We start from the raw sequence: 12,498 nt of genomic DNA, 5'->3' as shown, positions 1-12,498 counted from the left end.
GTGCACTCGGAGCGACTTCACAGGCACCAGTGTCCTGGGAATTTGGCAGGCAGGGAGGCAATCTGGTGTTTACACTACATGGCACATGTATGAAACACTGCTACAGTGGTGATGAAGCTGGCAAAGAAGGGTCCAGCTGTTAAGCAAACAAGTATTGGTTGTCGTATTCATCAAAAACCTGAATGTGTCTGCACCTCCTTGGATAAACGTACTAGTGCAGCTTCCCCAGGCACTCACGAACTCCAGCAGCTTGTCTGAGATGCTACTTAATATCTTCAGACTTTCTCACCTCATTCTTTTAAGCTGCTGATCACTCTTCTTCAGGAAAATGATGAACAAGGTAGAGGAACCAGAGAAAATGGTTTCATGATTTCAAGACATACATACAGATACAACAGCCAAAGCATCAGGGATAACCCTGACCTCACCACCCGGGCTCTGCAACCTGCCAAACCCAAACTGTTTCTGCTTCCCATCCACTCAGCACAAACCACATGGTGTCAGTCTGTTTTCAGTATGTCATGCATTTCAGCAGAATAATGATGTAAATTGTAAGTCATACCTGATTGTGAGAAATAAATACTTCTGTTCATTTATTTCCTTTGATTTAAGAATGAAAACAAATTTTACTAAGTCCTCTGAAAATTCTCTGAAGACTTGTATGTACGTAGTTGCAATTGCCATTTAGGGTTCTAATAAAAATACTAATAATGCTAGTGGGGACCCAAATGTATCTCAATATCTACTGGGAAAGTTCACAAAACATTTCTAAAACCAGAATATTCCTCAAAATACTAAGAATCACTTTGCATGTTGGTCAGTAGCCCTGTGGCCCTCTGTAGTGATGTGAGGTATGAACAATCTAGCTTGATCTCTCCAACTCTTAGTCAAATTTCTATTTCATTGACCAATATTAAACAAAACTATTACAACAGGATTATTGAGGCAGAGCCCAAGGTTAAGGAAAGGTGTACAAGGCCATATGAGACACATAAGAATGGTAGAGCAGAGAACTGAACTTGGCTCTTCCATGTCCTAAGAATTAACCTTGCTTACTCTGCAGAGATCTGTGAAGAAAGCATTGTGACTCCAAGGCAGCAAATGAGACATCCCACTATGGTAACGTGAATCCAACTCCCACATCTTTCCCAAGAAGTGTACTTCTGGGAAATAATTCAAATTCCTTTCCTCCATTTTTTAGGGAAGGAGGTAGGAAAGTTCAAATTCAATTTCACAGCAAGGGAGAAAATAAAGAATTTTTTTACCTTGGAGATTTATAATAAGAAAACTGTTATCATCCATTTACAATAAACAGCATTGCTAAAGGTGATTCACGATAAAGAACTAAACACCTATCCTGAAATACAGGGTAATCTGAATTTTGAATTTGCAATTCACTTACTTTCAATTGGTTAAACTATTCATATCACTTCAATGCATTTCACTGTTGATGCAAAGTACTCCTTTAACTCGTTATCAGACAACTTGAAAGGCACCTTCCCTCTTCTTCACAGACCCCTTTTGCCCCTTCAAACACGCTTTCTGCTCTCCTAGCTCCCTAGTCTTTGTCTCACTCTTCCAAAATGTACCCTTTTCTTGGGAGTTTGCAAAGTAAAAATAACAAGCTGATAGTCTTGGACTCCCAGCCCTAACAGCCGCTCCGGGCTCTCCTCACACCCGTTATCCCCACTGCTCGTGAGATCCAGTGAGTCATCCCTGGGAAATGCAGCCTCTTCCTCTAACACCAGCTGCTCTCAAAATCAACAACAACCTGCAAACTGGAAATAATATTATCTCTCCCTCATAGGATAGAAGAGTATTTTCTGGCCAGCTCCACTGGTTTTTTTCAGCTCTCTTAGGGCTTCGACTGTGTCATTCCCTCTCCCTCACCCTTGAAAACGACAGATACAATTAAACCTCATTTTCAACTAACAGCAAGAAAAACACCACTTTTTTAGTTTCAACATGGAAATTTTATAGTAGGGGGGCAAAATAAAGCAAAAAATCCCAACAACCTCATCACTTTCTCCTAAATCTATACACTCTAATGGCACTGAATACCTTAGAAATATAAGTTATGTTCTCCATGTTTTGGTAGAAATAATTGACTCTCCACTGACAACTTGTCAAGTTTTAGGATGATGCAATATGAGAAGACAGAGATATAATCTCTGATTTATAACAGAAATACTCCTCACAGACCCTTAACCAGCGCAGTGGTACTGACTGCCACTGCAACACACACTGACAGTAAAAGTTATGTTATCCGAAGTAAAAGACTCCCTGCACACACAAGAATACCTCCCACCCAATAACTTTAAAAGTTATCCATAACACACAAAAAAAATTATAGAAAATAGCTACTTTTCACAGTGGTCTTTCCCATTTTACATATGAGGCTTCAGCTTCCTGGATCAGATTTTTATGATTTTGTTTCATTTGTTTTTCTTTTTTTGCATTATTTGTCTCCATCCTTGGTCTTCATCAAGACTTTTCTATGAACCTTTCACCATTATGATACCAAATATATAAGTAGGCTGCTAAAAAGGGAAGGATTAAAAAAAAAAAAAAAGCGTGTGATGTATCTGTGTACTTATATACATATACATATCTGATAGTTCCTAAAGTATGCTTCTGGTCATAAGTGTGTAAGCAGAATATCCACCAAGTTCCCATAAGCCTTTGTAAGGAATTGATTAGGTTCTGAATATTTAGAATTAGAACTGAATATACACAACTGATGCTTCCTACATGAAACATTCTGGTCATCTCAAAGGGACCTTGGTTTTTTTTCAAGGGATGAAGAGCTGGTAAGAAAAAGCCCAGACAAAAGCAAATTAAAAGAGAGACGTTCAGATCATAATTAGAGGCATGCGGTATCTTTTTAGATTTAGATTTTTAGACACAGAGAAACCTTTGAGATACTTTTCATACACTGCTGCATAAGAGGAATAGACAGAGGCTTGAGCATGAGCAACCAGCGAGTAAAGCAAAGCATAAATAGGGCATCTTCCTCCAGTGTCACAGTTCTGCACTTGGGCATGATGCTTCAGGAAGTGGTCTGGCAGCAGCCCCTACATGAAATTAGTTGCTAGCAGAGCCCAGCAGAGGTGACTGATGTTCACTGCCCAGCCAGACCCTTCAGCTCTCTGCTGAGGGTGGATGTGCAGCCTGACCAGGTGCAACAAGTGGCTGCTGTGAGCACCTAAGGCATTGCAGTCTGCGGCATTGATCCACTGGTGCTGCACAGTACAGTGTTTGTCCCACAGAAATCACTGCTAGAGACAATGACACCAAAATGGGCATGGCACAGATCAGGCTGTGCAACAGGAGGGAGAAAGGAAGGGCTTTGCACCTCTGAAGGCAGATGTCACACAGCTCAAAGGCTTTTAGCAGTGGCAGAAATTATTCATATTCCATAGCTAGTTAGTTTAAAAATGCCACACAAGGTTAATCCCCGTTTCCAGAAGGCCAAGAGATGAGCACAGTGATTAGGCAATAATCACAGCAGATTTCTAAAATGATGTAATCAAACAGACAGATATTGAGGCATGCCAGAAACAAGCCTAGAAACAATGTCCAGTTTAAAGAAATACATGGGACAGGAGGAGACACGCAAAGGATACAGTGCTCGGCAATTGGGAAACATGTTGCAAACTTTAAAATCCCAGCTAAGCCTCAGAAGAGACTGAATCAGAGATGCCCATATTTAATGCTAGAAATTATATAACAACCACCTGGTTTTACTTCAGTTACTGAGGCATAGATTACATGGCTGATCAAGAATGTGAAAGGTCATTTTCCCAAGCTAGCCAATATAAGGGATTGAGCAGAGAGGTCCGAGAAACAGTGCAGAAGAAATCAAGTGATTGACCAACAAACAGGAATTTGAATATCCTCTCCAGCCTACTCAAAAAGTAGCAAAAAGACAGAGCTGACAGAGTGCACAAGAAAAATGTAATTAAATACATAATATTTTTCTCATAAAAATACCCATTCATTAACTATCAAAACCAAAACTCTTCCTAAAACAATGTCAATTCTGTTATATCTCAGAACTGAAATAATTACTGGATAAAAAAATTGTCTCAACTAAACTTTTTCATACTTATTAAATAAATACAAAGACAACATTTTCTATTTGAGAGATACCTGACCTGTTTTTGCCAGGTGATAGTAGAATATTGAGAACAAATATGTATGCCTTGTCTTTTGCTTTTTCTTAAGTGCCTGGTCCTGATCTCTGCTAGAGAGAAAGCTTTGATCTGAGCAAACATTGACTCAAACAAGTGAGTTGGAACATGTTTCCAGAAGTTTCCAGCCACAACGTTGGCTAAACAAGTCCCAAGAGCTTCTAAGGATGAAGAAATACACCATATCCTTCCTAGTGCCATACACCCTCCTCACAAGGAAGCTTTTCCTTATGTCCAGCTTGAACTTCCCAGATTGGTCCTTGTTTTCTTTACCAGCTGCAACCTGCAAGATGAACTTGCATTGATCGTCTCCCTAATTCTCCCCATGCTTAACCCAAGCCAGGCTGCTGTTGCTGGAGCAGCACAATCAGTATAGTCTATATGTTGCCTATATTAAAAGTACGGTACACTCTCAGCCTGCAGGAAATACATCACTTAGGTCTGGCAGCAGGCTGGCACCCCCAGACAACTCCAGGTTCCAATACCTGGCACTCCCAGACAACTCCAGGTTCTTCAAGCTGCCTCTTTACAAGGGTAAAATATACACATACGTGCTTATAAAATACTTCATGGGGAAATCCTGACAAGCAGCCTGCTCTTTGCTTCTCTGTAAGGAGGAATCACATGTAGCCCAGACCTAGCACTGGGGGGCTGCATAGTTACAATTCTAAACTGTAGCCCAGGGAAATAGAGTCTTCTTACCTTTCCAATAAAACTGCACCTGCTAAGGGTTATACTCAACAGTAAAATAAATCTTCCATAACTATATAGCTGTACCAGAATGTAAAAACTTTTTCTTTCAGATAACACACTTGCTGTTGGGTTTATGTGCAAGTAAGCCAAAAATGGGGTTACTCACAGGCTTATAGTCCAACACTATAAGCATGCAAGCACTTGCTGGACAGCTCCCAAGTGCCTCCTTCATTAGCTCCATATCTCAAAATTAGGATTTCCAATTCAGGCTGCTCAGTCTCTCTTTGCTACTGTATTTCCCACTGTTCCAAATAGAACTTTTTCATATTAATTTTTGCAGATGTTTTAATTTATTCTTTATATTGTATTTTATTAATGCCCATTGCACTGGCATCTAGGCAGATGGCCAACTTCAAAACCAAAGTTTTATAGAGGAATTAAAAGAACAGTCAGGCAAATGGGTTCTTCACAGCTGGGAAGCTGTTACAGTATGGTATATTTATAGTATATAAAAGATACCTGTGAAAAGAACAGATGGTAACTTAAGAAATTACCTGAACTTGGATTTGGTCCTGAATTTCAGTAGGTCCTTGCAAGTCTGACATTTGGCAGTTTTATTCCTTCATTTTCTCCATTTTCTCTTCTAATATCACACATTCGGGTTTTCTGAAAAGAGATACTTTCATAAACTCTTCAAGAATATCTTTTAGAAAGGTTAAGCAATGACTCTAAACTGTTAAGGAATCCAGCAGTTAGCAGAGTTCTTAGAGTCAAAGTTATGAGCAGCTGCAGTGTCTCCCACAGATGTATAACAATTTATAAACACATGGCTTCTTAAATATACAAGTGTGACAAAGTAGCAGCTCATCACCTGTGAGTCTCATAAGCTATTTGAAACTAAATTCTGATTTTAAAACTGTTCAAGTTTTAAAACTCAAGTCTAGCTGGGAAACTTCGGATAATGAGGGATGCTTTTAGAGCAGTTTCCTCGTCAACTGTATCCAAGGTACAGCTCACCCTTCCTTTCTGAGGTGACGAATAGGTTTCCACAGGAATTCACAGGTTCTTTACACCCGATTGTATGCTTCACACTTGCAACATCTAAGTTTATTATGAATTAAAAGGTCAGATTTTTAATGTCCAGATGGGCATTAGACTCTCATCTCCAGTTGATCTAGAAGCAAAAGAATGTTGGTAATTAAACCTGAAAATCTGCTTCACAACAATTAATCTATGGCCTTGTGACCACTGACTGGAGTACTCTGTGCTGCAAGGTCTCTTCGCTTGGCACAGCATCACTTGCAGATCTCTAGATTACCTGTAACAGCATTTTCGGGGTTCCATTGTGGGTATTTCAGGTTGATGTAAACAATTAATTACATGTGATATCTAGCGAAGTGTGCTGTATTACAGAACACAAAAAAACGTACAAAGTCTTAAGCTCAAAATTAACTTGAAAAAAATACAGTAAAATTCTTTTATAAAAATTGTCTCGGTTACACACAAAATTTCTACTCTATCATCTTTGGTGGATTCAGTAGTTAAACTTTATGACTCAACGTCCTAAATGAGTCTATCTTGGGCTTTCACACAAGCATAAACAGAGATCAGCATATCAGAGACTGCATAACATTTGTTTGTTCTGTGTATAGTCACAATCCTTTCTATTAATAAACTAAATTATTTATTATAAATTTGCTGCATCCAGTTGGCAGCTGGTTACTAGTGGTGTCCCCCAGGGATCAGTGTTGGGCCCAGTTCTATTTAATATCTTTATCGATGATTTAGATGAGGGGATTGAGTCCACCATCAGTAAATTTGCAGATGACACCAAGCTGGGGGGGAGTGTCGATCAGCTGGAAGGCAGGAGGGCTCTGCAGAGGGACCTGGACAGACTGGAGAGTTGGGCTGATTCCAACGGGATGAGGTTCAACAAGGCCAAGTGCCGGGTTCTGCACTTTGGCCACAACAACCCCCTGCAGCACTACAGGCTGGGAACAGAGTGGCTGGAGAGCAGCCAGGCAGAGAGGGAGCTGGGAGTTTGGATTGACAGGAAGCTGAACATGAGCCAGTAGTGTGCCCAGGTGGCCAAGAAGGCTCAGGGCACCCTGGCCTGGATCAGGAACAGTGTGGCCAGCAGGTCCAGGGAAGTGATTCTTCCCCTGGACTCAGCACTGGAGAGGCCACACCTGAAGTGCTGTGTTCAGTTCTGGGTCTCTCAGTTCAGGAAGGATATTGAGGTGCTGGAGCAGGTCCAGAGAAGAGCAACGAGGCTGGGGAAGGGACTGGAGCACAAGTCCTATGAGGAGAGGCTGAGGGAGCTGGGGCTGTTTAGCCTGGAGAAGAGGAGGCTCAGAGGAGACCTCATCACTCTCTACAACTCCCTGACAGGAGGTTGTAGCCAGGTGGGGGTTGGTCTCTTCTCCCAGGCAGCTATCAGTAAGACAAGAGGGTATGGTCTTAAGCTGTGCCAGGGGAGGTTTAGGTTAGATATTAGGAAGAAATTCTTTACAGAGGGGGTAATCAGGCATGGAATGGGTTGCCCAGGGAAGTGGTGGATTCTCCATCCCTGGAGGTTTTTAAGATGAGACTGGATGTGGCACTCACTGCCATGGTCTGGTAACCACAGCGGTAGCGGATCAAGGGTTGGACTTGATGATCTCAGAGGTCCCTTTCAACCCAGTTGATTCTATGATTAGGCAGTTGCACAAATTTGTGTTCCCAGAAAGTTTTCTTGAAGTTCATATATATTAGACAACCTAAGTATGAGCACTGAGAGAAGTGCAGCCCTTAATGCTTACAGATCATTCTAGAAATACCTCATTTGCTCTATCTAACTATTTCAACACTGCCACTAAGGTAGCTAGTATGTGTTACCAGTCAAATCTGGTTTAAGTATACAGCAGTTGAAATACAGAGTTTAATTATGAAACATTTCATATATGCGAGTATGGGAAAGACTGCAAAGCAACCAGAAAGACATAATATATTTTTATGTTTAGCATTATTTAAATTCTAAATTAATTTCAGATTTTTTCCTTTATCTCATAAAGATTAGCCTTCTAAACCCTGATGCTTTCAGAATTAATCAATTCCAACTTACAAAACAGGAAATTGCTATCTGGAAAAAGCTGTGAAACCATCTCTACCCTTCTCCCTTCCCCTGGCTCACTTATTGAGGTTGGTTTCAGTTTTGTTTGCATTTTTTAAGCATCCGTGAAAAAAATTTCTTCTTAGCTCTAATGAAAATGAAAAGAACAACCCAAGAAACAAAATAACGACACTGAGAAAGGGAAAAAAAGCAATCAAAAACCTCCAGACCAAAAGCAACTAAAAACAAACTCTACATCTCGTATTTCCACTGAAATCACTTTGGGCCAGATTCAACAAAGGACTGAAGGACTTGAAAGAATTGCTCCAGGGCTTTTTTCAGTGCCTGGCAGTGATGTGAAGGCAGCAGGTCACAGGATGGGCCGTGCAATCCAATGCAGAGCAGTAGAGGGCAGGTGTCTCTCACAGGGTTTGCAGCTGAGACTGCTGGGTGGGAGCTCACAGAAACCTGCCACTAATCCTTGGGAAACAAAGGGGTGAGCACTTTCAACCCTTCAGCTGATCTGCTCAGGACCAGAACAGAAGCAACCAACTCCTCTTCCAGATTTTGGTGCAGTGTAACAGCTGGAGTCTTGCCCATGAAGATGTGGGTCCAGCTGCCTGTGTTCACCCCATCCAGCACCCTGTGCTGTGAATCAGCCAACACAGTGTGCAAAGCCACCTCCTGGGATTTCAGTCATCTCAAGCTTAGATGTAACCTGTAGCTCAAACTTAAACCCCTGCCCAGGACATGGATGCTCTGGGCTAGGCACAGACACAGCACTATGAATACCTCTCCCTATGCCACAGCTTAACCAGGAGAGCTCAGTGAACTCTAGGGATTTCAGAACAGAGGGCAACTAGGGCTTAATTTCAAACACATTTTCAGTTACTCCCTTATCTCCAAGTTTAGACCAAGAACTGGCAGCTCAGATCTTTCCTGACATAGGTCCAAAAGTCCAGAGTCTAATTGCCTTTACTCACCTTGACAATATTTTTCACAAGGGGAGTTCACTAATATTTAGACTCTCTGAACTAGAAAATATCGCTCAAAGTGAGCAATGGGGGCAGAATCTATTCCAGGGGAAGGGAAAAAAAAAAAAAAGAGCAATTGCAAACACTGTGGAAAATTTAACAAGGGCATTTTTTAGCATCAGAAGATTCTGGAGGCTTCCAAATAAACTCATAATTCAGAAGCATTTGAGAGACAGAAGTGCATCAATAATAGATTTTTAGTAGGTTATATCCTTGAAAGAAGGTAGATGGTATAACAGACAAAAATAAAGTTGTTGGTGGCCTAATACATTGCTAGTGGTTTGTCACCTACAACACTGCATTCTTGAAAGATATCTAACACACACATACCACAAAAAAAAATCTCAAGTGAATTTATTGACCAAAACCAGTTCCACAGAACCAATTAGTATCTTACACAGGCTGCCCTGCAAGGCTTATGAGGCCATCCATCACTTGTCCATTTAACTATTTAGCATTTCTTCCAGCAATTTGTCACACTGTCAGAAGGGTAGCATTTCAGAATAGGAGTTTTTGGTTCAAAGAAATCTAAGTCAGATAGTGTAGATGTTTCTTTTCTAATAAGTCTTACACAAGATTTATGTTTCTATTATTTTTAACCTTAAGCATCTTGTCTGGAAGGTGAGGTTAATTCTTTGTATTTCAAAGGTTCCACATTTAAATCAATTGTTTTATACGATAATTTTAAAATATTATGCAAAAAGGGATTACTTCAAACTTCATCAACAATTCACATTTCTGACATCATAAAGTACCTTATCTTACAGCTGCAGTGCTTACATTTTTATCATTTCTGCCATCTAGCCATTTGTTTTTGCATTTATTTCTGGTGACTTCCTTAATTTCACTGCACCAAATGAATCACAAAAAAACTACCTTTCCATTGAATGAAAGGCAAAGTTTCAACACAAACATTAGCATGTCTACTCGCGAGGCGGTTTAGATTTTTAAGGCTCTATACATCGAAAGGGAAAGGAAAAAAAACTGCTGCTGAGTTTCAATTACTCACCTCCAGATATTTATAAATATAAATTAAAATGAATGCATAAAAAATAAAATGCAAAAAATATTTTAAGCTCTGCTATCTCTAACAGAGTATTTGATGTCTATAACGCAGGTACTGGGAACTGTTTCAAAAGATTGGCACTTGCTTTTAAACACATCCAGAACATTTTGCCTGAACAACATGTAGGAATTAGACTAACACAATTCCTACATTAAATGAAAACAGCTACAGTGAGTTTGTCAGGAAACCTGTTAACACCTTGTCAGAGAACTCTTGTGGTCCTATCGCACGCAGTAGCACGACTACACACCTGCTATTCTGCCAGATCACAGATTCCACCAAAATGAATAGAAGTTAGTCAATAATAAGATTTACTTATTGTTTCAGAAGCAGGACTCGGGTTTTTAACGATGAGAGCATGCAGATCAGAGGTCGGCTTTCCTGATACCCTGTAGAGTTTCCCGATTTAGATTTCTTATAAAGCGGCTGCAGCAAAGAAACCTGGGAATCAAATGCCATCTCTGCATCTGAATGCTGTTAAGCAGCTCCCATGGCATTTCTGTGTGACTCTCAGCTTGTGTCTGTCAGTAAGCTCACTCCCAGAGATAAAACAGCAAATGTGAACTCCTGCGGGAAAGCGTGTCAAGTAAAAACCTTTCTTGAAGCCTTGAGAATGCTACAGCTCAGTCAATCACTGGGCCTTCAAACAGCCTGCCCATCTCACCTTGTATACAGAAGGTTTTCCAGTGTACCAGTGTTAGGTAGGGATAACCAAATGTTTAGTATATGCAGAGCAAAGTGAATATCTCTGTGTAAAAAGCTTAGTAAATAGATAATAGAGATAACAACTAGATCATACAGTCACTGTTCAAACACTCCAAAACAATCCCTCCTCTGCTTTGCTGAGTAATGTTAGTGTTACATGTGCTTGACAGTTTTGAAGTGTATATTTTATTTTTCTCTAGCTGTTTCTGTCTATAATTAATAGCATCAATCAATTATCTTGGTATCTGTTAAATATCACTGTTCTATTAGTCTGCCTGTAGAGATATAGGTTACTCTGCCTACACAATAAATATTATTTCCAGTTACATTCAGAATACCATAGTAATTCTTTCAATATCATAGAAGCGAAGGGGTAGAAGGAAAGAACCTGCAGGACAGAACATCAGTCAACAAGAGTTGCAGAGCTGGAGCCAGGCAGGTCCAGCCAGAAGGCCCAGCTGGAGGAGGAGAAGGTGCACACACACATGGGGTGCTGAGCCCAGCAAGCAAGAATGTCCACCCGCAGGTCTTGGGTCTGTGTAAGAGCTATTTACCTACCTTTGGAAGAGGGTTTACTTGTTTGTTTTCTTGAATATACATCCAACATTAAAAAGCATAATTATACAAGGAAAATTATTCCAGCTGCAGAGAGTGACATGCAGAAAAAACAACCAAACAAAAACAAACCCTGAAAACAAAACTTCGCTGTGCTAAACCAAGCCTGGGGGTACAACTGCCCACAACCAGAAATTTGTCAGTTCATCTAACCTATCTTTAGCAAGAACTTGAAAACCTTGGGTTGCCTTGGACCTAGAGACAATGGCAAGTCCTTTGCTAGAAAATTGAGGAAATAAAAAATTAACCAGAAAACAGGATATTCTAATATTTATATTATCCATTCCCTTATTCCCAGGCCCCCAAAAAAGCCACAAAAATCCTCTGCAGCTTCTGATTAGCTTTTCATTCCCTTTTGTAAAGGAAGTTCCAGGTCAGCTCCCAGAAGTTGCAGAAAAGCTTTTTGGGGTTTAATAGCCCAGAGTTAATAGCCATTCATTTGGCAGGTTTGGTACAGAAGGCAGGTTAGAATTAATTTCTTGCTTAACCAAGGCTGAAATTCACATTTAAAGTACAAAAAGATAACTTTACTGAAGTCTCATTCAGCAAGAGACATTCCGAGTGAGATGATTGCAGCAAGAACTCGTACTGAATATAAAAGGCAACTGGGAACATGTACAGTCTCAAAAAAAAGATGGAAGTTGAAAAAGAAAAATAAGAAATAACCCAAATTCCCCATGAAAGGCCAAACCAACCTCTGCCTGCCTGTGTGTAGCTGATCTCAGTGATGCAAGAATTGACCTCTAAACCACGGCTACTCCATCAGCTGCCACTCTGGGAAGCTCAGTGCAGAACTGATTGAAATCACATAATCAGGTCAAAAAGGTTTCACAATGGCCCTAAACATGGTTGCTATCAGAAAGGGGACTTACAGGTATAAAGATCAATTACTATTTAAGTAACATTCAGTGAGATACCTTAATACTTCTATAATGATGGAAAGAAGAAAGTAAGTCTGAAGAAGCAGAATTTCAAAAAGGAATACAGCAGTTCTTTCCATTATAAATCTTCCTCAAGAAAGAATCACAGAATATTCTGAGTTGGAAGGGACCCGCAAGGATCATTGAGTCCAACTCCTAAGTGACTGGCCCATAAACTGAT

The sequence above is a fragment of the Manacus vitellinus genome, unplaced genomic scaffold (assembly GCF_001715985.3).
Source record: "Manacus vitellinus isolate BGI_N305 unplaced genomic scaffold, ASM171598v3 scaffold_56_pilon, whole genome shotgun sequence".
Classification (NCBI taxonomy): domain Eukaryota; kingdom Metazoa; phylum Chordata; class Aves; order Passeriformes; family Pipridae; genus Manacus; species Manacus vitellinus.
The sequence above is the reverse complement of the archived record's forward strand: the minus strand, read 5'-3'. Positions refer to the sequence as shown.